Source organism: Rattus rattus, chromosome 4 (assembly GCF_011064425.1).
Source record: "Rattus rattus isolate New Zealand chromosome 4, Rrattus_CSIRO_v1, whole genome shotgun sequence".
Taxonomy (NCBI): domain Eukaryota; kingdom Metazoa; phylum Chordata; class Mammalia; order Rodentia; family Muridae; genus Rattus; species Rattus rattus.
Genome location: NC_046157.1, coordinates 155,208,129 through 155,223,522, shown reverse-complemented (window position 1 = coordinate 155,223,522; position 15,394 = coordinate 155,208,129). Strand labels below are relative to the sequence as shown.

Genomic DNA, 15,394 nt, shown 5'->3' with positions numbered 1-15,394 from the left:
ATGCCTTTCTGACCTTGTGAAAATCATGAAGCACACTGAGGTTAGCAGGATGGAGTTTGGGGCCAAGAGGCCAGGTTTACATCCTGACTTAAATGCTTTGATACCCTGAGACCTCGAGTACATTCTTTTTCTCTTTTTATTTTGTTGTTGTTATTGTTGTTTATAGGGCAGGATTTTTCTCTATGTACCCTGGTTGTGCTAGAACTTTCTTTGGAGACCAGGCTGGCCCCAACTTCAGAGAGCCACCTGCCTCTACCTTGCAGGGCAGGAATCACACCACGACTGGCTTTTGAGTAAATTCTTAATCTATGCCGGAACCTCTTACCTTTGAATCGGGCACTAGTAATAAGCCCTCCCTTTCAGAAGTGGTGAGTTACAATGCCTGAAGCTTAAGAACTCTAGGAAGTTACTGATGACACCACGTCTTTATCCCATCACTGACCCACCGAGGCTCACCAGAGTCCTAGAGTACTCTGTAACATCCTTTCAACAGCATCTGATGGTTACACATCTAGTTTAAAAGTGGGTATGTATAATTTGTTTCATTTCACTTGGTTCTTATCATCTTTGTTTCATATACCACCAGGCCTACACAGCATTCATCCTGAAAACTGCCTGTTTTGGTACCCACCCTGAAGGTGTTCTGCAGTTACACAGAGAAGTAGGTCTGTGGTGCTTCTGCCTATGACCCCAAAGGATGCTGAAATGTCTGGCCTCCACTTCTCTGTCCGAGGTGCTTAAGACACAAAGTCATCTAGCGGGCAGTCATATGTGCTCTGTCATCTCCACAAGGGACAGTCACATTGGCTCTCTTACGACCCAAAAGGTAAAGGCATGATACAGTATGTGTGCCCGATTCCAAACACAGGAGCCTGACCCAGTTGAAACCCTTCCAGAAGTCCTGGTGTGAAACTGAAAAAGAGATTCTATTTTCCTTACATAGACAAGAAAGGTCACAGGGATGATACACCCAGACTGGACTATTAGGACTCAGCCCGGGTCTCAGACAGACCCTTCAGCTTCTGTTTCTCACAACAGCAACACTGACTTGCTACTGCTGACACTTTTAAGAGGCCCCACCAGCCCACCTGCACATCACACATGAAAGCCAAGTTCCCCAATGTGCACTTGCACAGCAGGTGACAGAGGCCTCAGATGCCTGTTAATTACGCAAATAAAAACCGTTGAAGCTTCGATGGGGGAGCAGGCCAGGAAATAGTTCACTATTCTACTGTGCAACCTGGATCTCCCAACTTAAGTCATGGATGAGAAACGCTTTTTAAAAAGTGTAACCCCTATTTCTCTTTCAGATGAACACTTCTTGGAGGATAAAATAAAGTCTGAAGCAATTTCTTAACAGGACTGAAAGGAACCAATTTTTGTTTAATTTTAGATCAACATTTATTCATAACATACCATGAAGTTTAATTAGAACTTAATGAAAACTGTAATTAAAAGTGTGAGGTTGTCAATGATTTAAAAGTAAAAGGTTTCCTTTCATTAAAAAATCTTACCAAAAGAAAAGATAGGAAGGAAGGAAGGAAGGAAGGAAGGAAGGAAGGAAGGAAGGAAGGAAGGAAGGATGGATGGATAGATAGATGGATGGAAGGGGTCATATGTTAAATACTGCTCTTGGGCATCCTTTAGTTCAACCTACAAACAGGTACCATTCACTGGGTGAGAAAGAATTCACTCCTTAAAGTTTTGGCCAGAAAGCAGAGACCGAGGCAGCAGAGTGACATCACTGGTGAGGGCCAATTACAGGGGGTAGGGTAGGTAGATGAGAGGATCTCCTGGGCTTTTTATAAGGCATGACTCCAATGCAGGCCTCATATACATGGCCTGGTCCCTTCCCACATGACCTACCTCCAGGTACTATCAGATGGGTTTTTCTGGAGTCAGGAGGATTTCTGGAGCTCACTGACATGCGAGCATCTTTCTCTGTGTAAATAAGAATTATTAAGGCAAGAGGGAGTTGGGAGCTCCCAGCAGACTTTAAATTAAATACAGAACGATGCTTCGTTTAGGTGGTCATCTATTCTGAGCCTAGAATGTGAGACAGTAAAGGCAATTGGGTGGAGACCTGACAGGAAAGGGGCTCTGTTCTGTGGACGTCACAAGACCCAAGAAGCAGTTTTAACACTGAGCAGCGGCACCCAATCAGGGAGATGGCAGAGAAAGATTAGATGCCAACAGGACTCCAACCTCTGTCCGGATCTCACCACTGAAGAGAGAGCTGCAAGGCCCTAAGAAATAAAGCAGGTAAACAAAATCCAAGCTTTCCTACTCTGGTGAGGACTGGTAGTTGAGAGTAAAAGATCTACATGAACTGAGTTGGCTTCAGTGAGAGCACAACAATCCAGAAAGGAACCGGAGAGTCAGGAAATGCTCTGAACTTATCAATAGCAGCAGCAACCAAACGGGATGTGAAGCAGGAAAATATTACACAGAAAAAACAGATTGGAAATTACACTCTCCAAGTGAATAGGGACTATCTTAGCTAGGGTTTCTAATACTGTGAAGAGACAGCAAGACCATGGCAGCTCCTATAAAGGAAAGCATTTAATTGGGGCTGGCTTATAGTTTCAGAAGTTCGGTCCATTATCATCATGGTGAGAAGCATGGCAGTGTGCAGGCAGACGTGGTGCTGGAGAAGGACCTGAGAGTTCTAGCAGCTGGATCCCTAGCAGGAGAAAACAGCAGGTCACCTGAGCTTCTGAGATTTTGAAGCACATCCCTTAGTGACACATTTTTTCCCAACAAAGACACACCTACTCCAACAAGGTTACAACTCCTAATGTGCCACTCCTTGTGAGCTGAGCATTCAAACATTTGAGTTGAGGAGGGCCCTTCCTACTCAAACAACCAGACACACGAACCAAAATTAAAAGAAAAGGCTTTGGCATTGGTGAGCAATATGCAAGGGTCCCCAGATGTAAGGGTTAACCCTGTCAACTTGACAGGATCTAGAATCACCTAGACCAGCTCAGGGCGTGCCTGTGAGGGGTCATCTTGATCAGGGTAACTGAAGTACGGATGCCCACCTTGTGTGTGAGCAGGACCATTGTGTGGACTGGGCTCCCTGACTGAATACAAAGGAAGAGAGCTCAGCGATGCGATGTGACCGGCTGCCTCAAGCTCCTGTCACTATGCCTTCTCTGCCATGATGAACTCTGGAAGCATGAACCAAAAGACACCTTCCTTCCTTCCTTCCTTCCTTCCTTCCTTCCTTCCTTCCTTCCTTCCTTCCTTCCCTTCCGCCCTCCCTCCTCCCTCCTCCTCCTCCCTCCCCTCCCTCCTTCCTTCCTTCCTTCCTTCCTTCCTTCCTTCCTTCCTTCCGCTGCTCTTCTCCAGGATTTTGCCAAGCAATGAGATGAGTAACTGACACAACAGGCAACATGGATTTTGAAAAATAATAAATTGGTATGATGGTTACACAGGCCACAGTACACTCTGTTTGTACATCTGCCTAGGTCAGTTTAGCCCTCATCGCTGGCTCTGGATACCCCCAAACCATCAACTTCTAGAATGATCTATTTCTTGAGCTGGAAGATCAGGCTGCTTTGCAGATCCGAGTTTGAAAACCCATGTCTAGTATCTGTTGTTATAAATGAGCGAAAAACACATCTCTACTCTGTTATCTAGTTATTCTACAAATACAAATCAAAGATAAGTGAGACCACTGGACAAGTTTACACACATACACATCACTAGTTCATCCTCAGTTGTGCACTCATTCCAAAAGTATGACTACCCTGGAACCACGATGAAGGAGATCCAATCAGTGCTCATCTTGAGGGCAGCCAGGATGTAGCTAAAACTAACCGGGCCCAGGTGTCATTTCTTTAAGTGGGATCCTGGTCCAACTGCAGAAAAGGTGGAAGTTTTAACTCTCAAGGATCACTCAGCCTTTCTGCTCCTTCTCGCAGGGCCAGAGAAGTAGGTATGCTTCTTCTGCGGAGAGCCTCAACCATCTGAGTTTAGTGTTGTCCTTTGTCACAAGCTTGTGTGTGATGTCATCTAATACACATGATTTTAAGCAATGTGCCCTTAATATACAAACCTCTCGATGGAGAATACAGTTAAGTCAAGGTTCAATTCGGAGAACACCTTAGGGCTGTTTCCTTGTTTGAGGCTTTGAAGGAAAAGAAAACTAGGTCAAAGGAGAAGGGGTTTGAAGGGGGAGCCTGCAAGCTTGTGCTTTGACACAGACCCCTGAGAACATGGGTATGCTGGGAAGAAGGCAGAAACAGTAAGTCTGCTGAGTTCTGCAGAAACATCTTTTGAAGTAAGCAATGTGTTCCAACTCACTGGCTACCGAGAGAACCATTTGAACAGAATTCCACATAGGCTACATTCAAACATCTGCATCCAGCCGAGGCAGACGGTAGAGTGGGCACGCTCCTCGACGCCCACCGCCACCTCATTCCCATGGTACATCCTGACTCCAGCAATCACAGCGTCTGTCCACTCTTAGATTCCACCTTCTTTCCACCACTGGGCAGGAAGCCATGAGCTGCGGTCCAGGCAGGCATTTTCAGAAGCTAGGCCCAAGGCTTTCTGAACGGAGAGAGTCATGTTTTCTGCAATACGTACACATTGCTCACATGTAGTACGTGCACACCATGCTACCATTATATAAGGTTGCCATCTTGTTCTCTTAACGTCACCTGTCTCCAAGCTCTTTAGTGTTTGGAGTAATTCTGCGAGCATCGTGATTTTTTAGAATGGGTATGTCCTGTTCTAGCAGGGATGACAGTACAGTTAGCATGAAGGGGAAAGGAGTGGCTAAGCCCTGGGAACAGCTGTCAGTTGGTCACCTCCACTCTATGTTTCTTACAGTCCTATCTTTAACAGAACTCGCAAAAGGTTGAAGTTCCCATCACCCAATTATTCTGCAGTACTCTTAGCTTAGTTGGTCAAATTTCAATATGGAATAAGCATCTATCAAGTGTGCACCTGTCCTGCCATCCAAAGTTGTCTTACCTTCCTTCACACAAACTTTAAAAGACCCAGATTCCTTTCACTTTAATATTTGTTACTGGACCATATGTGCCAAGGCCTCACGTCTGATTACAATTCTTCAAGGACACAGACTTCTGTGTTTGGTCAGATGCTCTTAGTGGGAGATGTACGTATAAGGCCCAGTCTGGGACTACATGCTAGGCCAGCAATTTCAACAAAGAAGTAATGAAAGGAGGAAACTAAGATCCCAAGATCAGACACTCTGACAACACTCGAAGCCCAGTGAGCAAACTCCATTTACATTCACTGTGCATGTTTCACTTTCAGACAGTACACAAGGTCAAACTGCTAACTGTCAGTTACAATAAGCGTCTAAACTCCTGGTCAATTACCTGGTTAATAACAAAAGACAGGGCTATGACATCATTACTGTTATAATTAATTTACACAGATCAGCTTTCCTGTTAATCAAATACATCTTTAAAAACATTTAATTTTTTTTTCCACCTAGAAAGCAACATTCCACTTTGGCTGATGAAAAGCAATCTTGCTGAATTCCACATGAAAGGCTGTCAGGCTGCTGGGAGACAGGAAGGACAAAAGGCTTCCCAGGGACTCAATGCTGCACTAGAGAGTGGCTGGCACAGGCACAGGAAACAGAAGCACAAGATGATGGATAGCACAACGCATTTTAACAGTTTCAGAACATGAAAGTTGTCAGGGGATGGGGGGGTTAATAGACAGGCTTGGGGAGGAGGAATGGATTGATCCTCTCTGACAAAATTATATCTAAGGTTGGCAATATTAATGCAGGCTGTACAGGGCAGGGCAGGGCAGGGCAGGGCAGGGCAGGGCAGTGCGGGGCAGCGCAGGGCAGTACGGTTAAGGGCACGGTCCTCAGAAGGAGTTCCACAACACACTGACCAACTGGCCTTGAGAAAATTGTCAGGTTTTCCCCTGTAACAGGTAACACAGGCTCATTTGATTTTGTAAAGTCCACATGAGGTATCGAACACACAGCACGCAATCCTCATTTGAGAAGTGACGGTGGTTTCTGTACATAAATAAACTAGGAGATTGTAAGAAAAAGGTTGGAAATACTGAGTGTTTATAAGATGGTGACTAAGGTTTTCTAAGAATCCTATCCCCCAGTTTTAAACTGTATCATGTGATGCAATTATACACACACCTTTTAAACAGTATCGTATATGAAAGGCATGTGAAAGCAGAATTTCCATCACTGTGGTGTGCATAAAGGTGTCGAGGAGGAAGAGCATGTGCCACACTCTTCACTCGGACATTAAAGGACAACTTTATGCAGTTGGTTTTTCTCTCCTCCTACCTGGGACATGGACCCCTAGGACTGACCTCAGGTCACCAGGCTTTCATGGCGAACATCTTCACCCACTGAGATGCCTCACTGGCCCCATAAATTAATTTTTCGTTAAAATATATAAATTATATAATTATATATAGTTATAAAATGTATAATAAAATCTCAAACCACTTTTTGTCAAGGCTAGCCAATACTGTGAGAATTTAATGACTCTTCGTTTATAGAGATTAAAAGAAAAAAAAAATCTCATGTCAGCTAACAATATCTCCCCGTCCTTTAAGAAGTGCCACCCGCTCAACATTAGTGACCAGACTATGTTTACACATGAAATGTGACTGAAAAAGCGAAGCTACTAGATTTTGCATATAATCCTCAATTTTGTTCCACAACTCTGGGTGAATTCTCGCCAACTTCACTTCTGCCCTGTCGCCACTTATGATTTCCGGTATCAATCATAAGCCAGTTCTTCCTCGCACAGACCGCAAGTTTTAGGGTAATGAGAGCTCATTAAAGTTTCCCCACTGACAGCCCTGCAGCCGCAGGTTTTAAACCAGGGTCTGCATGGGGACCAAAATGCAAGCATACCATGATCACGCCCTTCGAGAGGATTTAAGGACTTCGACTCTCATCTTTGCTCTGACCAGATCTCTTTGTCTATCCCAAGTCAGAGGGAAAAGTGCTGCCCACCACTGCCACCCCTCATTTCATCTGTGCATGAACTTCTGCTGAATTATTTATGGAACCGAATCTGCTCTGCACAAAAATTAGTCAAGTGGGAAAAGCAGTCATACTTCAAAGATGTGGTACAGTCCTGCAAAGAACCCCAAACATCTGTAAATTACCTGTGACTGGGGCAAGTTGGGGATTTTTGCCTATCTAGCATAAATACCTCATTCTTTTTCTCACAAGAATCTGTGGCCCACCCCCATCTAGTATGATCTTGGGGAAATAAGATAGACTCTCAAGGGTGAAGGAACGCAAACGTGGACTAACAACTCTGCCCTGGAACTTAGAGCCTGAACAGAGAAACTAGCACTAATGACACTGGGATTGACACAACAGTCACTTGAAGGAGCTCATCGAGGTGGCCAAGAACATGCAAGCCCAGAGAGCTTCCTTTCTCGATGACCGTTACTGAGGCAAGGCCATTTGGATTTTCTATTGTATCTGGGCTCATCCACGTAGCTCCCAGTAAGTTTCTTGTCTTTAAATTACTTGGATCATATAAATTAGGTAAGTTTGCAAAGACATCAACCCATAACACCACACATTTACAAAAGTGTTCAAAGGCAAGTTGGAGTTTATTTCAAACATTGCTGTGTCCTTTAGACTGACAAAGGCTCCAGCCCATAAGAGAACTAGAACGTGGGAGGTCCTACAGTCTGTATCTAAACAGTCTCTTGCAGGCATGCTGTTCTTAGAGACAGAGGAGCACAGGACGAAGGATGCGAGCAAAAGCTACTTCTGCATGAAGTCGTCTTAAATGGTCACGCTTGTTGAGTACTGAATGACAAATGTAGTCTTAAAAGGAAAAAAACAGAGGGACTCAGTTGTGCCTTTACTTATGTGTCGATTTATACCAAGGTAATGTTTTTACAGAGTGAGTATTAGTAATTACAGAAGTAGTTTTTTACTGCATCTCTGTGTCTCTGTTCTTCACGGGAAATAAGTCCAGAATACATACATCAATGAAGCGTCACTGGATACAAAGGTCTACCTACTTCAGGGCAAACATCTGCACTCATCCACTAAAAAAGCAGAGAAGTAGGGTTTCAGTCTAGTGGGCTTCAGGAAGGGCCTGGGCACTTTCCAGAGATTCACCCATTCGAGTCTCCCTTCACCCAAACATTAACAAAAACACTTCTCTAATCTTGAGCCTGGGAGTCGGGGTATGTGTCTGAAACTGTATGAAGAACTTGATTGTGTCAACCCACACTGTTCAACATGCTAGTCCTTCCAGAAAGCTACACCCTCGAAAAGCAAAGCAATCACAGAAGCACTGGCACATGAGGAACTGCTTCTAACTACACAGAAGCATGTGTGCATGCAGAGGAAAGAGCAAAACAAGCTTTAGGGTCTCCATGGCAACGAGACACTGGGATAAGCATTGTCCTCAGGCAATGAGGAAGAAGGTGAAATGACTCCTGGACTCACCAAAACAGCATCTCACAAAAAGTAAAGGACTTCTTTTCAGGATGAAAATTGAGAAGCCTAAGTGTCCCCTTATTCATACAAAATTAGCATGCCTTGATGGGAAGGAGGGTGGTTATGGGAAAGAGACTCTATGGCAGCCTTTTTACAGTTGCTTAACTCTGGAACCACAACTCATTCATTACAACACCCCAAATTATAGTTGCTGCTACCAGCAACATGAAAGAAGGTGTCCAAGTTTGAGTGTTGCCCAAAATAATTTGTTTGGGGGGGTGTGGGGGACCCAAACAGGAATATGCATAGCTACAACACACATGTACAGTACATATTACTTATGAGACTGAGGTCACTGCAATAGGTATAGAAATTTCATTTACTGCTGTCCTAGTACTGTGACTCTGGATGAGAAGTATGTCACTTAGCACCACGAGGGGGGGGGGGGACAACGGATGGTGTAGGATCCCTGAAGTTAGTTGGGAGGAGTTGCCTGGGATAGACCACATCCTCAGTCTTGCTGGGCTTCCACTTTATCCACTAGACAAAGGAAATCACACTTGCTTCCTAAGGCTGTGGAGAAGAATGGATAAAAGAGCAGAGCACATAAAAGCATGTAGTACACCGCTGAAATTCGGTTTTCATTTTCCCTTCCTGTCCATAAAGTAATGAGACGTCTCCCCATGGAACTGGACTTTATTGCTTTGTAATTATGACGTGCATGTAACAACGCCCAAGAAGCTAGATGGTAAATAACACCGACATGCAGGCCTGGATGCACACACTGTCAGTTGGCTATCATCTGGGTCCCAAAGGGCTCCTGCACACTATCTATTGCATCTCAGAAATATGACACATTTGCTTTTCTGAATACAGCCGGAATTATCCACCAGCTTTGAAATATCATCACCATGATGCTGCAAGGAGCAGCTGCTTGATTGAAAGTGACTCCCCTCCCCCACTCTCCAGCTGTCACCAGGAAAACCCCCTCGATGTGTGAAAATGGCAGGATTACTACTACTACCACTAATAACAAGCTAACAAATGGTTAGATTTGAAATTATTTTTCTGAGGCGCCATTATTAAATTAAGTTAAAAAGAAACCCACATATACAAAGAAACTACTCTGCCATCTGAATGAAAACCAGATGCTGTCACACAACACAAACCACCATGGGTTGTACACACAAGTACACTTCCTTTGTATACTTTGTATGCTTCTCTTGAAGCCTTGTTTCTCCTCCTCAGTCACTTACGCTGCTAAACAACAGTGGAAATAACAAGTAGCTTTACTAGTCCTTCAGCTGTCACAGTGCCAGGGACTTTTAAAAAGCTGTAGGGTTTGTTGTTATTTTTCTGCACAGAGCCCCATTTTTATAAAATATGGGACAGATTGAAGACTGTATTTGTTTGGGAGTCTTTTGTTTTGTTTTGTTTTGTTTTTAATAATCACCCTGACTCTGTCTGAGAACCCAGACATACGCTTAACCCAGAGACAAAGCTAGGAACTCCGCAGGGCAGAGCATCCTGAGTACCTGGATTCCTAACATCATAGTTTTTGGTACAGCTCATGCTCGGAGCTCTGCCTCTGACAGTGAGTCACACACAGACCCTCAGCATTTCACTTCTCTGGACACATTCTGGATCAGGAGCCTGTGCACTCCAATGTCTCAAAGCCTCTAAGCTCTTGAACCTTCTGGGTAATTTCTGCTTAACATGCTCCAACTTAAAACAAAAGTAAGTAAACAAAAAGCTGAGAATCACTGCTTAGATGCGAGAGTGGCACCATTAAAGAATAGCTTTGAGGTTTTAATGTCTTTTCACAGTAATTTTAATGTAGATGTGCATAAATATATAATTATTTTATATTTGGTTCCCTACCCTCATATAATACACTACAAAGTAAACAAAAGTAAGGTCTACCATGAATGTCTTTAAGCATATTTCATTCACATACTCATAGCTAAATGTAAAGCCATGAAAATATATAAGAATGTTGACATTTTTAAGTATGTATTGAAAAAAATTACTTCAGGATTAATGACATTTTTGTGCATTTATTTACAGAGCTATCATCTTCTGTAACATAACAGCATCACATGACAGAGCTGACTGTATCAGATGAAATTGGCTATAGGATAATCAAAGACATTTTGAAGTTAATTAGCTCTAATCTGGAAACTATAAAGACAATGTCTAGAAATCACTGATTATGAAATAACTAATGTTTTGGTAGCAAGCTGAGCTGCAATTTTCTCCAAGTGTTTGCTTTCTCTCACAAATTAGGAAAGCTTTGGCTCCGCATCTTTGTCGCTTAAAAAGCAGTGAGCACAAAATAAGACCACCTCGTATGTAAAAGGTGGAAATTAACAGGGCAGTCAGAATAAAATTGATAAATATTATTTCTTCCCCTTTCAAAAAGAGACACTATCTAACATATAATGTAGTGACAAATAATAGTTACATTACTAACTTAGGTAGCCAATACTTTACAGGAGACTGGAAGGATGCTAATTTCTCTACAGGGCATAATCCACGCACAGAGGGAGGCAGAATTCAAGCAGGGCTTGCCTGACTCAGAACCACAGCTACACATCCTTCTTACACAGAAAATAACAAAACATTTGGAGCCTTTGGAAAACAATCACTTCATGACGGGACAGTATCACTTTGGTAGTAAGGTTAACTATTACTGATAGAAACAGGTATCACAAGTGACATATTTACATGGCAGTGTACTCTCCATAATATCCTGGAGTCTCAGCATGACCTTGGCACCAGTGCTCTTTAGTCAAAGCTATGTGGTACATAGGCCCTGGTTAATCACTGACCCTTTTCAACTGTAATGAACCTTGGGCAGCACCTTGGAGAAAGGAATAGTTCTTAGAAAATGCTCCATTTAGCAATTTGAAAAGAAAACAAAATCAGCCAGTTGGGGAGCCTGTCCACTTAGCTGTGGCCCTCCAAACGGACACGAGACCTTCTTTGTTAAGATGGAGCTCTACGACATATGAGGATGACAGATACAGATAGAAACAGTGTTGCCATTGGCTGTGGGGTACTAGCCGCTCCTCTATGCTTCTTTGCAACTCTGCTCTGGCCTTTACCAAGCTATGGGCCAAACTTAGGTATAGCTAAGCTGAAGAAATGAAAAGGCCAAAGAACTTTACCTCAGCACAGTTCATTTTCTAAAATACTACAATGTAAATAAAATTAGTGGCCGGACCTACTGTAGTAACTTTCTCGTTTTGTTTTGGTTATTTGTATAGGGTCTCATTACGGTATCTCAGGCTGACCTCCAACTTGTGATTTTTCCTGCCTCAGCCTCCTGAGCATTATTGGAGTTATAGGTATGAGCCACCATATACTGCTAAAAAAGTTATCCTATATCTAAATTTTCACTATTCCGAAGTAACTGGGATAAAAGTCTTTGCAGCAGTCACAAAAGCCATACACTCCAACTGCTCTCTGACTCTACAATTTGTCCTTCCTCCACGACCTGTGTGCTTTCATCATGCAGGTCTAGTAACTTAGTAATGCCTGACCTTTGAGTGTTTTGTATGGGTTAGTGCTACCCGCTGGTTTTCACAGGTTAACACTTAGCTCTACGAAGTCACAGTTAAATGATTTGGCCAAGATTCCCTATCTAGGAACTCAAACCTCATTATCTATAATTCCTTAACAAGTGAGTGCTTTTTATGCTGTTATTTGTGGAACTCAGCACCTCAGAAGATGCTGCTGATGGGGAGAAAATCCAGGACCAAGGCGGGAGCACCTGCTCTCCTGGAATGTGCCAGAACACTAGAAGGTAAATGAGGTTTGGACGAAGGGACAAAAAGTAGAGGGGGTAAAAAAAAAAAAACAACCTGGCGCCACACCCCCTCCCTCCGCCCCCAAACCCCTGGGTGTCATGAAGCTACTGAAAGGGACTTTTAAAAGAGCCTGACAACTGAATCTTAGGCGTGCAATAATGCGATATTAGTTTTTTTTTTTTTTAAATAATGCCTGATTTGGAAAAACTGAAAGGCATACGATACAAGTATTTTGTGTAGACAGAAATGAGCTGAAGACCCTCAGGAGCATGTCTGTCTTCTATTATATGGTACAGCCTTATAGGTTTGTGTGGGTCTGCGTGTTGAGATAGAAGTGGCCGCCCCTTCCATCCACCTGCCACTGCAAGCTCTGTGGCTGATGCAACTTCTCTTCCAACTTCCTCAAGTCAGAGGACTCTATCAAAAGCCTGTCGGGGTAGCCAAGCCCTCCATGAGCCCGGGATGCGGTACGGGTCAGGCTGCCCCTGCAACCCCATCCCCGCCGGAGGAGATAAGAAGACCCCGACCCGGCCGGCTCCTCCGCCGGGTCCTGAAGCTGCGCTTCCGCTGAGCGGACCCTAGCTGGCCCCAAAGTAGCGCTTCCGGCCGGCCCGCACCAGCCCGGATCTCAGCCCCGGTCCCTCCGACTGCGGTCCCGTGAAGCCACCACACATGCCGCACAAAAGCGACGCCACAAACTCGGCTGAAGAGACGCGGAAACTCACTCTCTCTAAGACCCGCTTGCGTCCTCACGTACTCCCGCGCTCGTGCGTCACCACGTCCGGACACCGAATCGGGAGATTCAACTTCCCGCACGGACGCTGACTCCGCAGGCTCCACTTCCGGTGGCCTAGGGAAAAGAAGTGCTGCAGTCTGCGCATGCTCCGTGCTACGTACGTCCTTTCACTGGTTCCTCTGACTAATACATAGCGCTCATCTTGCTCAACCCTCAGCAACGAGGATGTCAGTGTACTTTTACCGCCATAAATAACTAATGACCACTTACCACACGCACAGCATATGAGTTACTTATGGCCAGCTTCCTCAAGGCGAAAGTTTCTTCCCGGTCCAGTGCTGTCTATGAAGTGGACTAGGGAGACAGTAGCTGTTCCCAATGGGCCTCAAGAGAGCTGCTTATTCCAGAAAGTAGGCCGGCGAAACAAGGCCACGGTGTACATTTCAGTCCCCAAGCGCAAACCCGAGGCCACACTGCATAGTCTGTTTACTGCTTTAAGGGTTTGAGATATAAGGTATTTGAGTCTTAGGTCATTTGGTGCAAATTTCTGCTTCTAGTGTGGAACAAGTTTCCTGGGCAGCTTCTACTAAAAGCAATGCTGCATCTATGTCCTACAAGTAAATGTGGCATGATTTTTTTTTCTAGTAATTAGAGGAAAGCTCCAATTTTTCAAGGCATGAATATTTACCAAAGGTGCAGATATATTTACCAGTTCAGTTAGCATATTAAAAACTTACCAGTCCCAAAAGTTTATCTTCTATTGTATAACAGAAGAACTCTTCCTAGAAATTTTTCCCTTGGAGTTGGAATTTAAGTGAAAAATTGGCCCATTATTAGGATGTGTGTGTGTGTGTGTGTGTGTGTGTGTGTGTGTGTGTGTGTGAGAGAGAGAGAGAGAGAGAGAGAGAGAGAGAGAGAGAGAGAGAGAGAGAATTTCAAGTGACAAAATTCTTAGTAAATTCAAGGATGAACTCTTATAATTTTAACCCCTTTCAGGCACAAAAAAAGGGGGGTATGTAGGTTCAAGACTGACATTGAGAAACTACATTCCTGGAAATGGAAGCCCCAGTGAGTAGAGGAACGAAATTGCATGTAGAAATATATCTCCTTAGGAAGAAAAAATAAGTGCAACTTCTCAAAAGGAGAGGCCTCCCTGTCTCTTCTGACCAATCCTAGGCATCCATTCTATTAATACACTCTTGTTTTGTATTCCTGCCGCTCTCTACGCCTTTCTAAACTTAAACTGTTTTTGTTATTGCCATAAGTCATTAAATGCAGAGGTGGCTTTAAAAGAAACAAATCAAATCTCAAATCAGTAATCGAGAAAACATGCAATTGTAAATGGATAGGGCTTAGGAACGTACTTAGGGAGCAGGGCATGATGGTAATAACCCCAAAAGTCTGAAGGTAAAGCCAGAAAGATCAGGAGTTCGAGGACAGCCTCAACTATATAACTTCAAGACATGCTTAGTCGCTATGATTCTCTGTCTCAAAAAAAAAAAAAAGTAAAAACATTTTTATCCTATTTTAAATATGAGTAAAATGTTTCATTGACATTTAAGAGGACAGAGGAAAATCCTTTTTCTTTTCTTAATGACCTCACCAGGCACAGTGGCAAACACCTGTAATCTGTCCACTTTGAAAATAGATGCAGGAATATCAAGAGTTCCCATTATCTGAGTAATAATTTCCTAGCCTAGCCTAAACTTTAATAGAGGGACAGTTAATAGAATTCTTACATGTAAACAAAGCTTAAAAATGCTAAAGACTTAATGCCAGAATAAGTCCTCTAACATTTTTAAAAAGCATGTTATTGTTACATTACTTGTAAAATAATAACTTTAATTGTCAGATAAGATATCACTATGCATATTTAATTTAATATGTGAAATATATTTGTGATATAAAGATGCATTTTAAATTGTATCTAAGCCTTGAGGGACAGGCAACAATTCTTAGCCATTTAACTCAAATTAATGTTCCTTAAATGTGGTGTTTGTGTTGAAACTGGAGTTTTGGTTACCTCCTTTGTGCATTTCACAATCGGGTGGAAACTAGCAGAAAGGTAGGGAGACTTTCCCACCGTCCAGAATCCGGCCTGAAGGAGAGATGCCGGCACCATGCACAAAAAACTGGATTACCTTGTAAAGGAGGAGTTTGTTTTTACCTCTTACAGCTTCTAATGAATCAAGTGTATTACACTCAGAACTGTTTCAAAAGATGGGTAAAGTTGAATAAAGAATGTCTATAATCCTTCTTGTAGATCAGCTTTCAAATAAAATGATTCAGCTGTGAGAACTATAATGGCGAAATTAGACCATGTGTCACGATAAGATTATCAACAGTTATCAGTAGACTACACACACTCGTGCACATAACACATGCACACTAACCCTAAGA

General features: G+C 43.2%; 1 protein-coding gene across 1 annotated transcript in view; it reads right to left on the bottom strand.

The window, feature by feature from the left end:
• Window positions 1-13,098, bottom strand: part of Rhbdd1 (rhomboid domain containing 1) — a 118,174-nt gene extending 105,076 nt beyond the window's left edge. The window contains exon 1 of the mRNA XM_032901458.1: window positions 12,984-13,098. The gene's annotated coding sequence lies outside the window, so the exon portion shown is untranslated. The remainder of the gene's footprint in view (window positions 1-12,983) is intronic.
• Between the last annotated feature and the right edge of the window lie 2,296 nt (window positions 13,099-15,394).